The sequence below is a fragment of the Schistocerca cancellata genome, unplaced genomic scaffold (assembly GCF_023864275.1).
Source record: "Schistocerca cancellata isolate TAMUIC-IGC-003103 unplaced genomic scaffold, iqSchCanc2.1 HiC_scaffold_799, whole genome shotgun sequence".
In the NCBI taxonomy this organism is placed as follows: domain Eukaryota; kingdom Metazoa; phylum Arthropoda; class Insecta; order Orthoptera; family Acrididae; genus Schistocerca; species Schistocerca cancellata.
This window is the reverse complement of record NW_026046810.1, coordinates 28,375-43,482: the sequence shown is the minus strand read 5'-3', so window position 1 is coordinate 43,482 and position 15,108 is coordinate 28,375. Positions and strand designations below refer to the sequence as shown.

Sequence of the window (15,108 nt, the reverse complement as noted above, 5' to 3'; positions counted from 1 at the left end):
AGAGACATTACATGCATATATGGTTCTGTCTGCTTTAGTCAGAAGCAAATTTTGAAACAACTCTTTTGTAAGTTTTACAGTATAGCTGTTGTAAGTCCTGGCCATCATCTCCTTCATTCCCTCAGGCGTAAAAAAATACTGCATGTTAGTTATCGACTGTTAATCAAAATGGCAGTTTATCAAACAACTCCTGTGTATCTGTGACAAGCTTCATGTGTTTTTCATTGTACGAGGTTCGTTCAATAAGTAATGCCTTAAATTTTTAAAAATGCTATTAACATACATAGACAAATGTCCCTATTGGTCCCTCCCATTTGATGTTTCAAACCGTTCTCGCAGATGGCAGAGCAGTAGTACAGCGTCAAAATGGCGTCTGCACATGAGTTCCATTACAAGCAGCATGCTGTTATTGAGTTTTTGTGCGCAGGAAAAGAAACCGTGGTGAACACCCATAAACGTTTGTGTGCAGTGCGTGGCAATGCTGCAGTTGATAGCACAGTTGGGCAACGGGTGGTGGAAGTTGCACACTGAGGAAATGCAGAAACAAGCTCCACGATCAGCCACGCTCGGGACGCCCTGCCACAGCCGCTGCTCCAGACATGCTGAATCTTGCAGATGCCATTATTCGTGCCGACCAGTGCATCAAAACTTGACAATTGGCTCTACAGTTGTCGGTCGGCATTGGAAGTGCGTCTGCAATGATCAGGGCTCTCGGCTATTCAGATAGTGGTGTTCACGATGGATTCGATTAACGCTCACTGCGGGCTACACGATTCAAAGAAGGGCCATTTCATCTGAACTATTAGAGCGTTTTGAGACCGGCGGAGACGCCTTTTCTCAACGATTGTTACGGGGGACGAAAGCTGGGAGCACCACTTTGTAGCAGAAACAAAATGGCAGTCCATGCAGTGGCGTCGACCTCATTCGTGACAAAAGAAGAAATTCGAGACGACCCCTCTGCTGGAAAAGTCACGGTGACATTCTTCTGGGATTGTGATGGCGTCATTTCTGTGGATGTGATGGCAAGAGGGTCAACCATCAATTCAGGGCTATATGAGAAGACTCGAACACGAGAACCGTTACAGACATGTTCAATCGGACAAGAATCCGGCAGAAATCTTGCTCCATTACGATAATGCAGCCCACACACAAGTCCGAGAGCCCGGGAACGCATTGCCTCATTCACGCTACAGTCCGGGTCTGGCACCCTCGGACTTCCATCTCTTTGGGCCGCTTAAAGATTTTCTACGGGGAACGCACTTTGAAGAGGACGAGTGTGTCAGTCTTACAGTGGACACGGGCAAGACGTGTCGATGTATGTCACCAAATTCTGACTCTTAACAATAAATACATTATGAGGAAAAAAAGTGGGGCATTACTTAATGAACGACCCTCGTAAGTTGATAACTGAACTTGGCCGATTGTTTCCCCTATATCCCCCCCCTCCCCCCCTCCTCTCTGTTAGTGATACTCAGCTTCCATACATTACGTTCCAAATAACCTCACAGGCAAGTCACAGCTAGTTGACTTCAACAGCTTCCAAAAATCTGCCCGGCAGTTGTGCTGTCAGTGCAGCACAGTCGCTGTCCCCTACGTTCGGGCTGTGTTTGCGCCCCACTCTGAACAGTCGCCCCCTGTTTGCAGCGCGGGCCGTGGCTCCAGCAGTCCCAGCACCGCCACTCGGCCGCTCGGCGACCGCGGCCGCTCTCTTGCCGCGGCTGCCCGCCACACTCCGCCGCCTCCAGACGACGCGGCCGTCTCTCGCCTGCGGTGAGTGCTGCCGACTTGTACACTCAGTGCCGCGTCAACCAAATGTTACACTAAAAATGTCTAATTTAAGCGTCTTCCAAATTTTCGATAAAGCTGAGCTTACAGTTGTCATGAAAAATTATTTCTTAGTTTTATATGTGTGTTTAATGTAACAGCTGCTGTTGATGGTGTTTACGTATCTTAGAAATTAGTTCCGAAGGAAGTGGGTTCGGAGCCAAGGTGTCAGTGCATTGCTATTCAACGAAACCTACACGTCACGTGAATGAGTATACAGCTGTGTCCAAGTTCTCACACGGAACCTCTTGAGTGCGAGATCTCACATTCAGTCTCCAGTGAGGCTCATCGGATAGTATTAACAGTTGTGATGGGGAAAAATATTAGCTGCTAATGTTTCACCATCTTCATGAGGAGGGCTACAGAAAGTGAGTGTCAAAGAGGTACAGATATAAACCTCCTATGAGACACATGTATTACACATAAGAAAATAGACATCGTCGAGATTAGAGAAATGTTCAGGACAGATAATTAACTTCAACAACGAGCACCAAATGAAAAACAGCGCGTCCCGGTGGACAAAGGTTCGCACCATCGAGATCGAAGGTGAACACTGTCGTGGACCTTACTGTGAAACTGGTCTTCCTTCGAGGTGCACGTTCAGATAATGCGATAATACGTTTTATAGGCACAGAACAAACAAAACATCTAGAGGCAAAATCTTCCAATGATTCAAATTACAATATCGCACTCCTTTCAGGAGGGATAGTTTGCTCTGAGGGAGTATGATTTTTATACGCAGACCAGGAACGATCAAAGGAAGCAGTGGTCAGAACCAGTGCTCATACTGCAGCTGTAGTTCTCTTATGCCTATTTTCCTGCTCTCGTTTGCTTTGAGATAACTATTCCCTAATGCCCTTGCAGGATGACGCACACGAGAAAGAATCGTAGGGGGCAGAGCACCTCCAACTTGTCGCAGCACAATAAATAGATTTCCAACCAATTTACAGACCAGATTGACAATCGACATAATTGTGTACTGCTGCGTTAAGGCATTGATATTACCAGAGTGAGATTTTCACTCTGCAGAGGAGTGTGGTGAATTTGGAAGGTAGGAGCCGAGGTACTGGCGGAAGTAAAGCAGTGAGGACGGGGTGTGAGTCGTGTTTGGGTAGCTCATGGTAGAGCACTTCTCCGTGAAAGGAAAAGTTCCCAAGTTAGTCTCGGTCCGGCACGCAGTTTTAATCTGCACTAATAGTAGTTAATCTTGATATACCTCTCCTGGAACTTACAATTCCCTCTTATGCCCTCTTTTAACCACTTTATCTTCAGATCGCGGATGGTTGATGTTAAAAACAAATTCCTTACTGAATGATGGGACAAGTTTGTCTCCTCTACTAACCTGCAGTTCACTGTGCATTGTCGAATTACGCCTTATTTCAAATTTCGTTACCTGATTTCGTTCAGTTTTACAGCACTGTTTCAAACTGTAGCAGTAGTATAGGCGTTCTATGGGACACCACATGTTTCTGACTTGAAAATATTTTGACGTGTTTTGACTAGAAAATATTTCACGTGTTTTTTTCTGAAAAAATATTTCCACAAAGGTTTTTTCTGAAAAAATATTTCCACAAAGGTTTTTTCTGAAAAAATATTTCCACGAAGGTTTTTTCTGAAAAAATATTTCCACGTGGTTTTTTTCTGAAAAAATATTTCCACGTGGTTTTTTTCTGAAAAAACGTTTCCACATATATTTTCTAAAAATATTTTTGTCTTATAAAATTTCCACTTAAATTTTCTGTTAAATATTCCCAATTTCCTTTTTAAAAATTCGCTGTTCGTCTTAAAGAAAACTGTATCGACAACACTATTTTTCATTATTTCCACATGTTCTCCACGTAAAAATATTTACATAGTTCCCGCATAAAAATTTTCCACATCTTCCCATTGCAAATTTTAAAACATTTTGTGTAAAAGTGGTCGCCTCTTTGAACTCGCATCTTTTTGCGCAAAAGACGTCAGCCACTTCTTAGCAGTCATTTTTTTGCGGAATCGTTCTGATTTTAAGTAAGGCAGCGGCATGGCACGAACCCGCATCTTTTAGACGAAAAGACAGCAGCCACCTTTCTGCAACGACATTTTGCGTCCACTTTTTTGCGGCCACTTTCTTGAGATTTCCAAGCAGCACTCAGTTGTCGCTCGGCAGGCACTTTTTCGTGGTCGCTGTTTACCTACCACTTCCTTGCGAGCGCATTTTTGCAATGACTATCTGCAACAACACTCAGAAATTTTAAATGGTGTCCACCCTTTAAAATCAGACAGTTGTGATGTACATCAGTCACCTCAATTATTTACTGGTTGATAGGTCTCTCTTCAGTTATCTCTATTTTATCATCCAGCAACAATCTGTACCAACAATCAGTATCATCAATGCATTCTGTAATCTCGCGGAAAGCATAGCTGTATTCTATTTATACATGTAGATTTTATTTCATTATTAATTGATAACCCCCAGGGAAGTGTATCGATTATTCTGTATTCTCTTCTAAAGCCATAAGCTTATCGTAGTTACAGCTAAGTTCCTTACCTATAGCTGTACTTACAAAGTTCTTTGTTTTCTTGTGTGTGGTTATCATAACATTGGTTATTATGACTTTGCCTTCTCAACCATGTACCAGCTCGGCCATTGTTTCCGTATTCAAAAGCTTTAGCACTATGGTAGTTAAGAGTGAAGCCTTGCAATTTTGGTAGTCTGTTCACCTTTGTACGTTTTGTATGCACAACTTTTTGGTCCTGTTCCTGTCCATTCAATACTGTAATCATCTTTACCAAACTCGTCAATCGATTCACAAAGCGTCCAACCTGTTTCTACAGTATTCGTACCATCGTCGATATAAACAACAGTGTCAGTGCCGTAGGACACAATTTTATCACCTAATCTATCGAGCATATTGTACGGCCTCATTCTAGTGTCGGAAGTGGTGAAGGTGGACACAAATAGGTTGGTACTTGTACGATCTTAGACAATGTACTGATATATAACTTGGATTACACAGGTCTGGGACATAAAAATCGTTCCAAATTTATCAAGTGGTTTTCATAGTGTTTTGAACACAGATTTCAGGAAAATTGGTGAAAAAATTCCATCACGTACAGTTATTTCACAAACGTCCTCTCTAGTTTTACCTTTTTTCGATATTTCAGCACTCTAGTGAGTTTGAATTTTGATTTTTAGGGTCTCCGTAAACTGTCATTCAGTGGGTTTTATACTAGATGTACGCAAAATAAGGAGTAATCGGGAGAAACCAGCAGTATTTTCATGTCAGTGCCTGTATGCCGCGCTGCCCCTTCCCCCGCCATCACCGAGCAGTGAGCTTCTGCTGTTGTCCTCCAGTTCACAGTACCTCTTCACTCTGTGATGTTCACGTGATGTTGCTGGTGCTTTAAACTGGTGACTGTTTCCTTGTACTGTGAAGTTGTTCTATGGACATTGGCTACCAGAGGATGTATAAATTCTCCACATTGCTTGTTCTACATTTGTGGTAACTATACCGTTGAAAAACAACAAAGGAACATTTCCGATTTTGTTGAAAAGGTATATTTCGCCTATTTTGGTATAAAGTTAGGTGATCAAGATAAGCCTTGGGCCCCACACAGTTTGTTCAGTGAGTGTTGAAGAACTGAGGCAATGGTTTCAACGTAAAAAGCAGTCCGTACATTTTGGAATACCAATGGTTTTGAGGAGCCCAAATATCATAGTGATGACTGCTATTTTTGTTCTTGCAGTGCAAGAAGACAGATTGCTATGATTCTGGCACAACTGATCCCGTTCCATTCTCACAAACTGAACTGAACGATTTAGACCTAGGCTTTTCTAGAGTTTGCAGAGGTTTTAGGATCTAGATTGAAAGATAAACATATATTGGCTCCGGGTAGATCCTTTTCTTGGTATCGATCGAGGGAAAAGGAGTTTCTATTTTTCTTCCCTCAAGAAGGTGGCATGGTGTTTTGCAGTGATGTCCCCCCCCCCCCCCCCCCCGGACTTATGGCACGTTTGATAATAGAATATGCCCCTGATGAGTGGAGACTTTTTGTTGATACTCCTTTTTTGTGTGAAAACCTGACGTTACAGAAAAAAATTGGATTGCATTTTTGGAATTGTTGTTGAAAAGTACATCAGTCAGTTATCAAATTTCAAGCAACTTCCAAAAAAAAATTACCGGGCGAGGTGGCGCAGTGGTTAGCACACTGGACTCGCATTCGGGAGGACGACGGTTCAATCCCGTCTCCGGCCATCCTGATTTAGGTTTTCCGTGATTTCCCTAAATCGCTTCAGGCAAATGCCGGGATGGTTCCTTTGAAAGGGCACGGCCGATTTCCTTCCCCATCCTTCCCTCCCCCGAGCTTGCGCTCCGTCTCTAATGACCTCGTTGTCGACGGGACGTTAAACACTAATATCCTCCTCCTCCAAAAAATATTTTTTTGCAGACCTGCTATTTCTTCGGTGATTGGTATGACATTAGTTCTCTCTTTTATTTCGAGTAAGAGCTCGTACCATTGCTCAATGTTGTCTATAAATTCTGTTTGTGACAAGTTCTGTCCCCGGCCGAATTTTCCCCAGAGGGAATTGCATATTTTGGCCACAGCCCGCTTGCCAGCATTCGGTTCAGTATTGTTAATGTCGTGCGTGAAGTCTTGATTCCCTCGATAATTCGACCATATTCTTCTTTAGACTTCTAATTACCTTCCGAAGGATTAGTTACCAGTTTGACCTTCATGAAAGTTTTAACGTAATATGTGAACAGTCAATTACTTTCCCATTCAAAGTGCCACACCTCGTAAATTTCCTGTATCGTGTAGCCTTCTCGATGGCTTTGTTGAGCTCTATAGTTGTCAAAGTTCGTACAAATGCTCGCTCATCGTCACTATGGTTGCAACTACTATCAGGCTTTTCTTCTACACTTTTCGAATGTAGAGCAAACGAAAGCTGTTCCTGCTCAACTGGAGGCACAGAGTGGAACAAGCCGTGAAGCACATGCACTTTGCATTTAACAAAACGAAATCATTTGTCGTCATATTTTTGTGGCCTCAATATCTGTACGGGATGACCAACAGATAATCGTCGTAAAACATCACTGTTGGATATAGCCTGCCCACATCTATATATTGCAGCTTCTTGCCTGATACCTTGAATTTAGCAGCTTTTGTTCTTGTGCCACAAAAGACACCTCTAGGATTCAGGGGTTCCATGACATTTACGTTCTTTTGAATTATTCCACCTACAGCTCCATATTTCGACACAGTTACAACCGGCGTACCCCAACTCTTGTGTGAGTTCTAAGAGATCCATGGTTTCATTGTTGACCGTTGTCGATAGTATCGGGCGAATAACACACTGGACAGCCGTGCCAGAAGCAATTGTGATACTGGTAAACTGTTTTTGTGTTTGCGTTCTAGCTGTCAACATTTGCGCCACCGTTCAACGCATTTTGTACACTAGGGAACGAATTTAACCACACAATTTACTCTTTGCTGAACTTTTCCTTCTTTTTATGTTTGACTACAGCAATTAGGTTCAATGTATTCTGACCTGTAAATAGCCATACAAACACTAGAAATTATTATGTACTGGAAAGGATCAATGTTTCTAATATCCAGGAAATATCTCCTAAATTCAAGGCAGCTGCGGCGCAATATGTCGTCAGAATGGAAATACTCGGAAAATTCCTTCTGGAAGTCAAACCCGTAATTTTCACCCACTTCCTGAGCGTGCCATTCTAAGAATGCTTTTCTAGCCTTACATATCACAATGTCAACACCGTAGTACTTGCTTGCTGGAAGTCGCCCTACGTAATTTTGATTTGCTTATTGAAGAAGTGTGGAAAGAAACCTTTTTTCAGCTCTTTCAGACTGAATTTCTTGGAAAACGTAGCGAGATTTCCTTGGATACCATATTTGCTGGGATCTAAGCCGTACTTTTTTCCGGTTTTTGTAATTCAAAAAACCGCCTGCGGCTTAGAATCGAGTGCAAAGTAAGCGGAAGTTGTGAAAAATATTGGTAGGTGCCTCCACAACTAACTTCTGCCGTCAAATATATGTAGCACTACACAGGCATGCTTTGCAGGCACAAAGATAAATACTGGCGCCAAAACCTGTGCGTCCGTAAATTAATTAAAAGAAAAGGTAGAAGAATGTAAACATTATGCCATGTATTCTTTTGTGTTTGCTGCTGTCTCACTGAAATTCTATCTGCCTAATAAACTACGAAGCTAGAGTGAGACAACAGCAAATGCGGAATAATATACATATCATGTCATGTTTATATTCGTATTATTCTTATGCTGAATAGTGATAGTCAGAAATGAAGCACAGCAACTGACTAGATTTTTAAATCTAAGATGACTTTAATTCCTGTGCAGAATGTGATGCACTAAAGAGGTGTCTGTAAAGATTTTCAAACGGAGAAAATTATTCGCTAAATTCCAGTTCACAACATCTTCTCTCATACGCTGTTTATTATTTGGTTTTTGTTGGGCATTATCTAAGAAAGCAGCTGTGTAAGTAACAACAAATAAGTCTCTTGCCATTGTTTCCCGTATGAGACATTCTCTTTTTCTTTTTTATTTCAAGCCACGGTAGCGCGCACAAAAGCAAGCCATGCCCCAAGCGGGGACAGGTTGTAAACACTCATTGTCAGTATGCGACAAACAGTGCATGACACAGTACAAAAATGCATTTTCAGCTTAGAGTGACTTAAACACTTACAACAAAGAGAACAGCACTCATCAGATCAAAGCAAAATAAGCAATCTATTCAAATCAGATGAAGCACGTGAAAAAGGAAGGGTACCCATGTAATGCCTGACACACAGCAATGAATGTTTAGAGAACATAGTTGCGTGGAGATAGCAGCGATTGCTTGTACATGATTACTTACTGATATAACTTTACAGTGTAAATTGCCCTGAAGATGACCCCATTGCGGGTTGAAACCGGTTGGCGACAAAATAAATAATGTGACTGGGACTGTCATTTTGATTAATTGACATAGAAATGGCTACTTGGTAAAGCTTAACTGTTAAGCTTACGACTCGGACCAAACTACTGTATCTGTATCTTCATCCATTCGACCTCATTGTGTCTCACGTTAGAGTGGTCTAAAACTATTATCTCCCCTTGAATTTAGAACCTCACATTTCAGGTGCAGCTTCGATTTGAAAGTTTTTTTTCCGTTGATTTAGTCTCATTTTTCGAGTGCGGTTTAGATTAGATTCGAGTGAATACGGTAAGGTTTATGCTGTCAGTTATTCTGAGCCTTAGGGAAGGTATTTTTAGCACTATATCTTCGTTCCTTGGTAAATGGTTTTGATCTTAATTCCGTTATTTACACAATACTGTAAAATAAAATACGTATCATAGGTTGGTGTATTGTGTGCTATACACGTATAGCCCCTGTTACTGTGTGACAGCAACCATTCGCAAAATTCATTGTTTCTAAATTCGTATGCGTTTCCTTTGATGTCTTGCACAACCACAAAGGTTGGCGTGTGTATGCCTGTATCTTGTTCTGCTTTGAAATCGGAAAAGTAGTACCTTTCTTTGTGAGTGCATTTTTAAATTTTTTTGCGCCACTCCCATTGCAAGTATATTTATTATTGCAGTAACCACCACGTCTTTTTCTCCTTTGCATGTAGAATTTGTTTTCACTTACCTTCACATGCTCATCGCCGCAATTTTGGCAATCAGAGAAGCCAGAGTTGTCTGCCGAACCGGATCAGTTTTTTTTTTTTTTTTTTTAACACTTTTCGCACTCTAAAATCTTTTCACACGCTCACTTGCAATTACCCATGCATTCTTTACCAAAACAATACAGTAGAGTCTCGATAATGCGAGTTCCCAATAATCCGAGCCTCTTTAATAAAAAAGAAAAAAAATAGAGGTTGCGATGATCTACTTTTTTTTACTGACATGATAAATAATGAAAGGGAGGGAACAGCTCAGTGGCAAATCAGACAACAATGCAGTCAACACCGACGGTTAGCTCGCTGCCCTGTTGCACGAACATCTGTCGTCAGTATGGCACGAAATACCCCGACTGCTACCGCCTGCTACACATCAAAACTGGGGAGTTCATACGCCGCTGTAGTTCCCAGTACCTGTACTGTACAGTGTGTTCCGTTGTACACTTTACAAAGATGAGTGCTGTAATAAAAAAGAGGAAATATGTGCCTTTGCATCTAAAATTAGAAGCACTAAGGAGAAACAATGAAAAAACTTGCTCTCGGATATGGTGTAGGTGAAGTTAATGGTTGCTGACCGGCTAAGAAAGAGACTTAAATTGAAACAGTTTTCTTCACAGAAATGCTCACACGAATGTCTCAGTCGAAGTATAAAGACGTAGGACTTCAATAAAACAAGTTTAAAACATGTGGTTTACCTAACAGAGACAGAAGGGACCTCTGATTTCTGGCCCAATCTTGCAAGAAAAAGCTTTGTTTTTCAGAAACCAGCTGCAGGAAGCAGGTGACAATTTCGCCGCTTGTGTGGGTTGGCTCGAAAAGTGGAAGAGGTATGGAGTGCGTCAACTGGACGTATGTGGAGGAAAAACTCTTCGGTGACGCTCAGGCCGTTCCAAAATTTATCGTAGAGTTTAAAAAAATCATAACTGACGAAACTGGGCTAAATCTTTAAATGGTACATCTACATCTACATCTATACTCCGCGAGCCACCTTACGGTGTGTGGCGGAGGGTACTTATTGTACCACTATCTGATCCCCCCTTCCCTGTTCCATTCACGAATTGTGCGTGGGAAGAACGACTGCTTGTAAGTCTCCATATTTGCTCTAATTTCTCGGATCTTTTCGTTGTGATCATTACGCGAGATATATGTGGGCGGTAGTAATATGTTGCCCATCTCTTCCCGGAATGTGCTCTCTCGTAATTTCGATAATAAACCTCTCCGTATTGCGTAACGCCTTTCTTGAAGTGTCCGCCACTGGAGCTTGTTCAGCATCTCCGTAACGCTCTCGCGCTGACTAAATGTCCCCATGACCAATCGCGCTGCTTTTCGCTGGATCATGTCTATCTCTTCTATTAATCCAACCTGGTAAGGGTCCCGTACTGATGAGCAATACTCAAGAATCGGACGAACAAGCGTTTTGTAAGCTACTTCTTTCGTCGATGAGTCACATTTTCTTAGAATTCTTCCTATGAATCTCAACCTGGCGCCTGCTTTTCCCACTATTTGTTTTATGTGATCATTCCACTTCAGATCGCTCCGGATAGTAACTCCTAAGTATTTTACGGTCGTTACCGCTTCCAATGATTTACCACCTATGGCATAATCGTACTGGAATGGATTTCTGCCCCTATGTATGCGCATTATATTACATTTATCTACGTTTAGGGAAAGCTGCCAGCTGTCGCACCATGCATTAATCCTCTGCAGGTCTTCCTGGAGTACGTACGAGTCTTCTGATGTTGCTACTTTCTTGTAGACAACCGTGTCATCTGCAAATAGCCTCACGGAGCTACCGATGTTGTCAACTAAGTCATTTATGTATATTGTAAACAATAAAGGTCCTATCACGCTTCCTTGCGGTACTCCCGAAATTACCTCTACATCTGCAGATTTTGAACCGTTAAGAATGACATGTTGTGTTCTTTCTTCTAGGAAATCCTGAATCCAATCACAAACCTGGTCCGATATTCCGTAAGCTCGTATTTTTTTTCACTAAACGTAAGTGCGGAACCGTATCAAATGCCTTCCTGAAGTCCAGGAATACGGCATCAATCTGCTCGCCAGTGTCTACGGCACTGTGAATTTCTTGGGCAAATAGGGCGAGCTGAGTTTCACATGATCTCTGTTTGCGGAATCCATGTTGGTTATGATGAAGGAGATTTGTATTATCTAAGAACGTCATAATACGAGAACACAAAACATGTTCCATTATTCTACAACAGATTGAGGTAAGCGAAATAGGCCTATAATTATTCGCATCTGATTTATGACCCTTCTTGAAAATGGGAACGACCTGCGCTTTCTTCCAGTCGCTAGGTACTTTACGTTCTTCCAGCGATCTACGATAAATTGCTGATAGAAAGGGGGCAAGTTCTTTAGCATAATCACTGTAGAATCTTAAGGGAGAACGCTTGCTTCTCGTACCTCCTGGGCACAAAAAAAGCAAAGAGCAGCTCACAGTTATGGCAGCTCCAAATGCAACTGAAAACCACAAACTAAAACTAGTTGTGATTGGGAAGTTTGCCAAGCGAAGAGCATTCAAGAATGTATCCATCTCAGCTCTTCCGGTTGTATATACGCATCAGAATAATGCCTGGATGAATCAGGAAATCTTCAAGAACTGGTTTTTTAACTCATTTTTACCTGACTGCAAGAATTTTTTAAAAGGAAGGGGACTGCCATGCAAAGCAATTTCGCTCACGGATGATGCGTCCTCATATCCGAGTGCAGGAGAACTGCAGTACGACGATATCCGCGCCTTGTTTTTCCCACCGAACGTCTCCTGCCTTATTCAGCCGACGGATCAGGCCGTTCTGGAATGTCTAAAAAAAAAGTATCGATGGCGATTGTTACAGTCAATGCTGCATTCCGAAGACAACGAAAGCATTGTAGGAGCTTTGAAGAAAGTGACTTTGAAGGACGTCATGTACTGGATTAGCGAATCTTGGAGCGAAATAGTCACACAATTTATAAGTCGTGGAGGAAAATTCTACAGGAAAGTATGCCGGACACAGAAACTGAAGATCTAGCAGATGAGGACGATCAGCCATTGTGTAATTTAATCAGTGGATTACCAGGGTGAGGAAAGGTGGAAGGAGGCGAGTGGTTAAATCCGGACCAACAGTTGGAAGTGACAGACTCTTCTGTAATTGACACGGCTAACATTCGACGGCAGTGCGAGGGTGACGAGGCAGCGGCTGCACCGGTGGTGAGTCACACCGATGGCTGCGCTGCCCTCGAGGCCGCCATGTGCTCCGTGGAACAGCAGCCTGAGGCGACACCGGTGGCGTCACACTGCCGCGAGCGAACGTCGCACACACTTCACTATTACTTGGCTAAATAAATCATTATTGTTATTCTGCCAATGCAAATGTGTGTGTAAATACTTTTATTTTAATAACGTTCAAATTTGAGTTGTATTACTTACAATATTATAATATTTCTTTCTCCCATTTAAATTTCGATCGTCCGAGTTTTTGACAGTTCGAGGTGGTTCCGGTCATGTTTACCTCGAACTATCGAGACTCCACTGTGTGTCTTGCACTTTCTCCATTAAATCCTTGGCTGTTTTCCTTCATGCTTTGGTCTTACCACGCAAGTTGCACACATTTCCTTTATCTTTTTTGCAGAAGTATTTGTCCTTGTGATTGCAGGATTCATCACACGTCTTGCAATAGACATTCTGCCTAAAAAACTCTTCATATTTTTGATGCCATTGTGGTGGTCATTATTTAAGCACAAATAGTGTTGCTCCCTTTTCGCCGCCAGAGGAATGCATAACCATGTTAAAATTAATAGCTGAAACAACTTTAATCTGAACATGCAAAAAAAGCTGCTGCATCGTCGATATCGTCCACACTGAAACCTTCTTCAAAGTTCTTTGAGTCTCGCTCACAATTCTTTTGCTAATCCTTCCTGCGGAGCTCTCCCTTTCCTAGTGTAGAGAGCGTCATTATATGTCAGTTCCTCGCACAAGTGTGTTTCTAGTGATCATTGCTCGAAGACCGCACAGGCTATCGTTGTTGGTTATTTTGTTTATACTTCTCTTGCCAATTATATCTTTAGTAATATTTACTATTTTTGTTTCCCTTTGAACCTTTACCTCGACCTATTTTGTAGACCTCAAAGTAAAATTTGGTGTTGTTTGTGTTTACATTTTCATTGGATCATTGGATGTTATTATTATTTAAATCTGATCAAGTAGCTGTGAGGCGTTGACTAGTAAATTCCTTTTCCATGAAACTGCATGATTAAAATCATTTTCAGCAACTATTTTCATTTTGTCCCCTTACTTTTAATCAATTTTCTTACTGCATTTATAGCTGCTTGTATAGCCTTTCTGACAGCTTTCATTAGTTACACGGGATTACCTTTCTTCGAGTCTTTGATTGTAATGAAATTAGCTGTCTGCCAAACGTTATTTCTTTAGCAATACTGTACAATCACAGAATTGAATCTCGAGGGCCAGCTTCTTTTCTTTCACTGAGGTGAACAGCTTTTTATGAGCAGAAAGATTTGGCCTAGTTTTCGTATTTTCGTGGAGCCGCGCCGTTGTTTTTCTTAGAAAACCTCTGTAAAGAATTGAATGTGCCGAATTGTTTCCAAACGTTCCTTTTCTGAATTTACCAAGTCCAGTAGGTCTTTCTTTGTATGTACTACAGAGTAACCTTTGACCTTACATTCCCTCACTATTCTTTTCAGTTTGCGAGTAGCTTTCTGAGACAAGTCTCCATAGTTAAACAAACCACTATCATTTTCTGCTGAGTAAATTCATTATATTGCTTCAACAAGTGCTGCTTTCTTCATTTTGTACAAACCTTTGATTCTGAAGTCTTATGCAAGAGCTCTTAATTCCTTAAGTTTTATTTTCTTTAACCTTCAAGTTTTTTCTTCGTTTGGGTCATCTAAGGACCACGCACCAATTTCAATGCTTCCTTCTTTGTTGTTCTTTCTTTTTCCTGCAGTATTTTCATCTTTTCACTACGTATCCTTTTTCTCTCCTGGGACCATTTTGACCCTGTCTCTTTCTCCCTTTTGCCTTTGAATCCTTCAATTTTTAACGCTGTCCTCTTGAAAATCTCTCTGTTGCATCTTTCTCACTCATGTTGTTTCTTTCCATATCTTTCTCAACTTCTTGGATCCAGGCTATTGTTGACATCTTGTCCCAAAGATATCTAAAAATCTGTTTGGTTAACCTGTTGGTATGGTTAACCTGTTGCTGTTCATTCTGTATAAGTGTTCAAAAAATAGCACTCGCCTATTTTGTAGTGTTCCATTCATGTTTTCAATGTTGTGATAAACTTCTTCATTGCTTCTTAATTTCCATACCTCTTTATTTTGTGGTGGCCCAAATATTTTTCCAATTTCTTTCTAGGACTTAAGTGTTATACAATTTGTTGTTTGGTATTAAACATTCACTTCCATAAAAACATTCTGGTTTTACTACTATGTTGTAGTGGCAATCTTCAAATTTTTAGACAGGCACCTTTTGTTGCATATATTCCTTGTTATTTCACAAGTGCTCTCCATTTTATGTACTCCTTCTAAAACAAATTTTTCTAAGGCCTTTTCTTGGATAATTTCTCGCAAATATTTAAATTTAT

General features: G+C 41.3%; 1 non-coding gene across 1 annotated transcript; it reads left to right on the top strand.

Annotated features, from left to right (window-relative positions):
• The first annotated feature begins 5,986 nt into the window (after positions 1 to 5,986).
• Trnaa-cgc (transfer RNA alanine (anticodon CGC)) lies at positions 5,987 to 6,059 on the top strand. The gene has a single exon. It is a non-coding gene; the product is annotated as a tRNA-Ala (tRNA).
• The last annotated feature ends 9,049 nt before the right edge of the window (positions 6,060 to 15,108 follow it).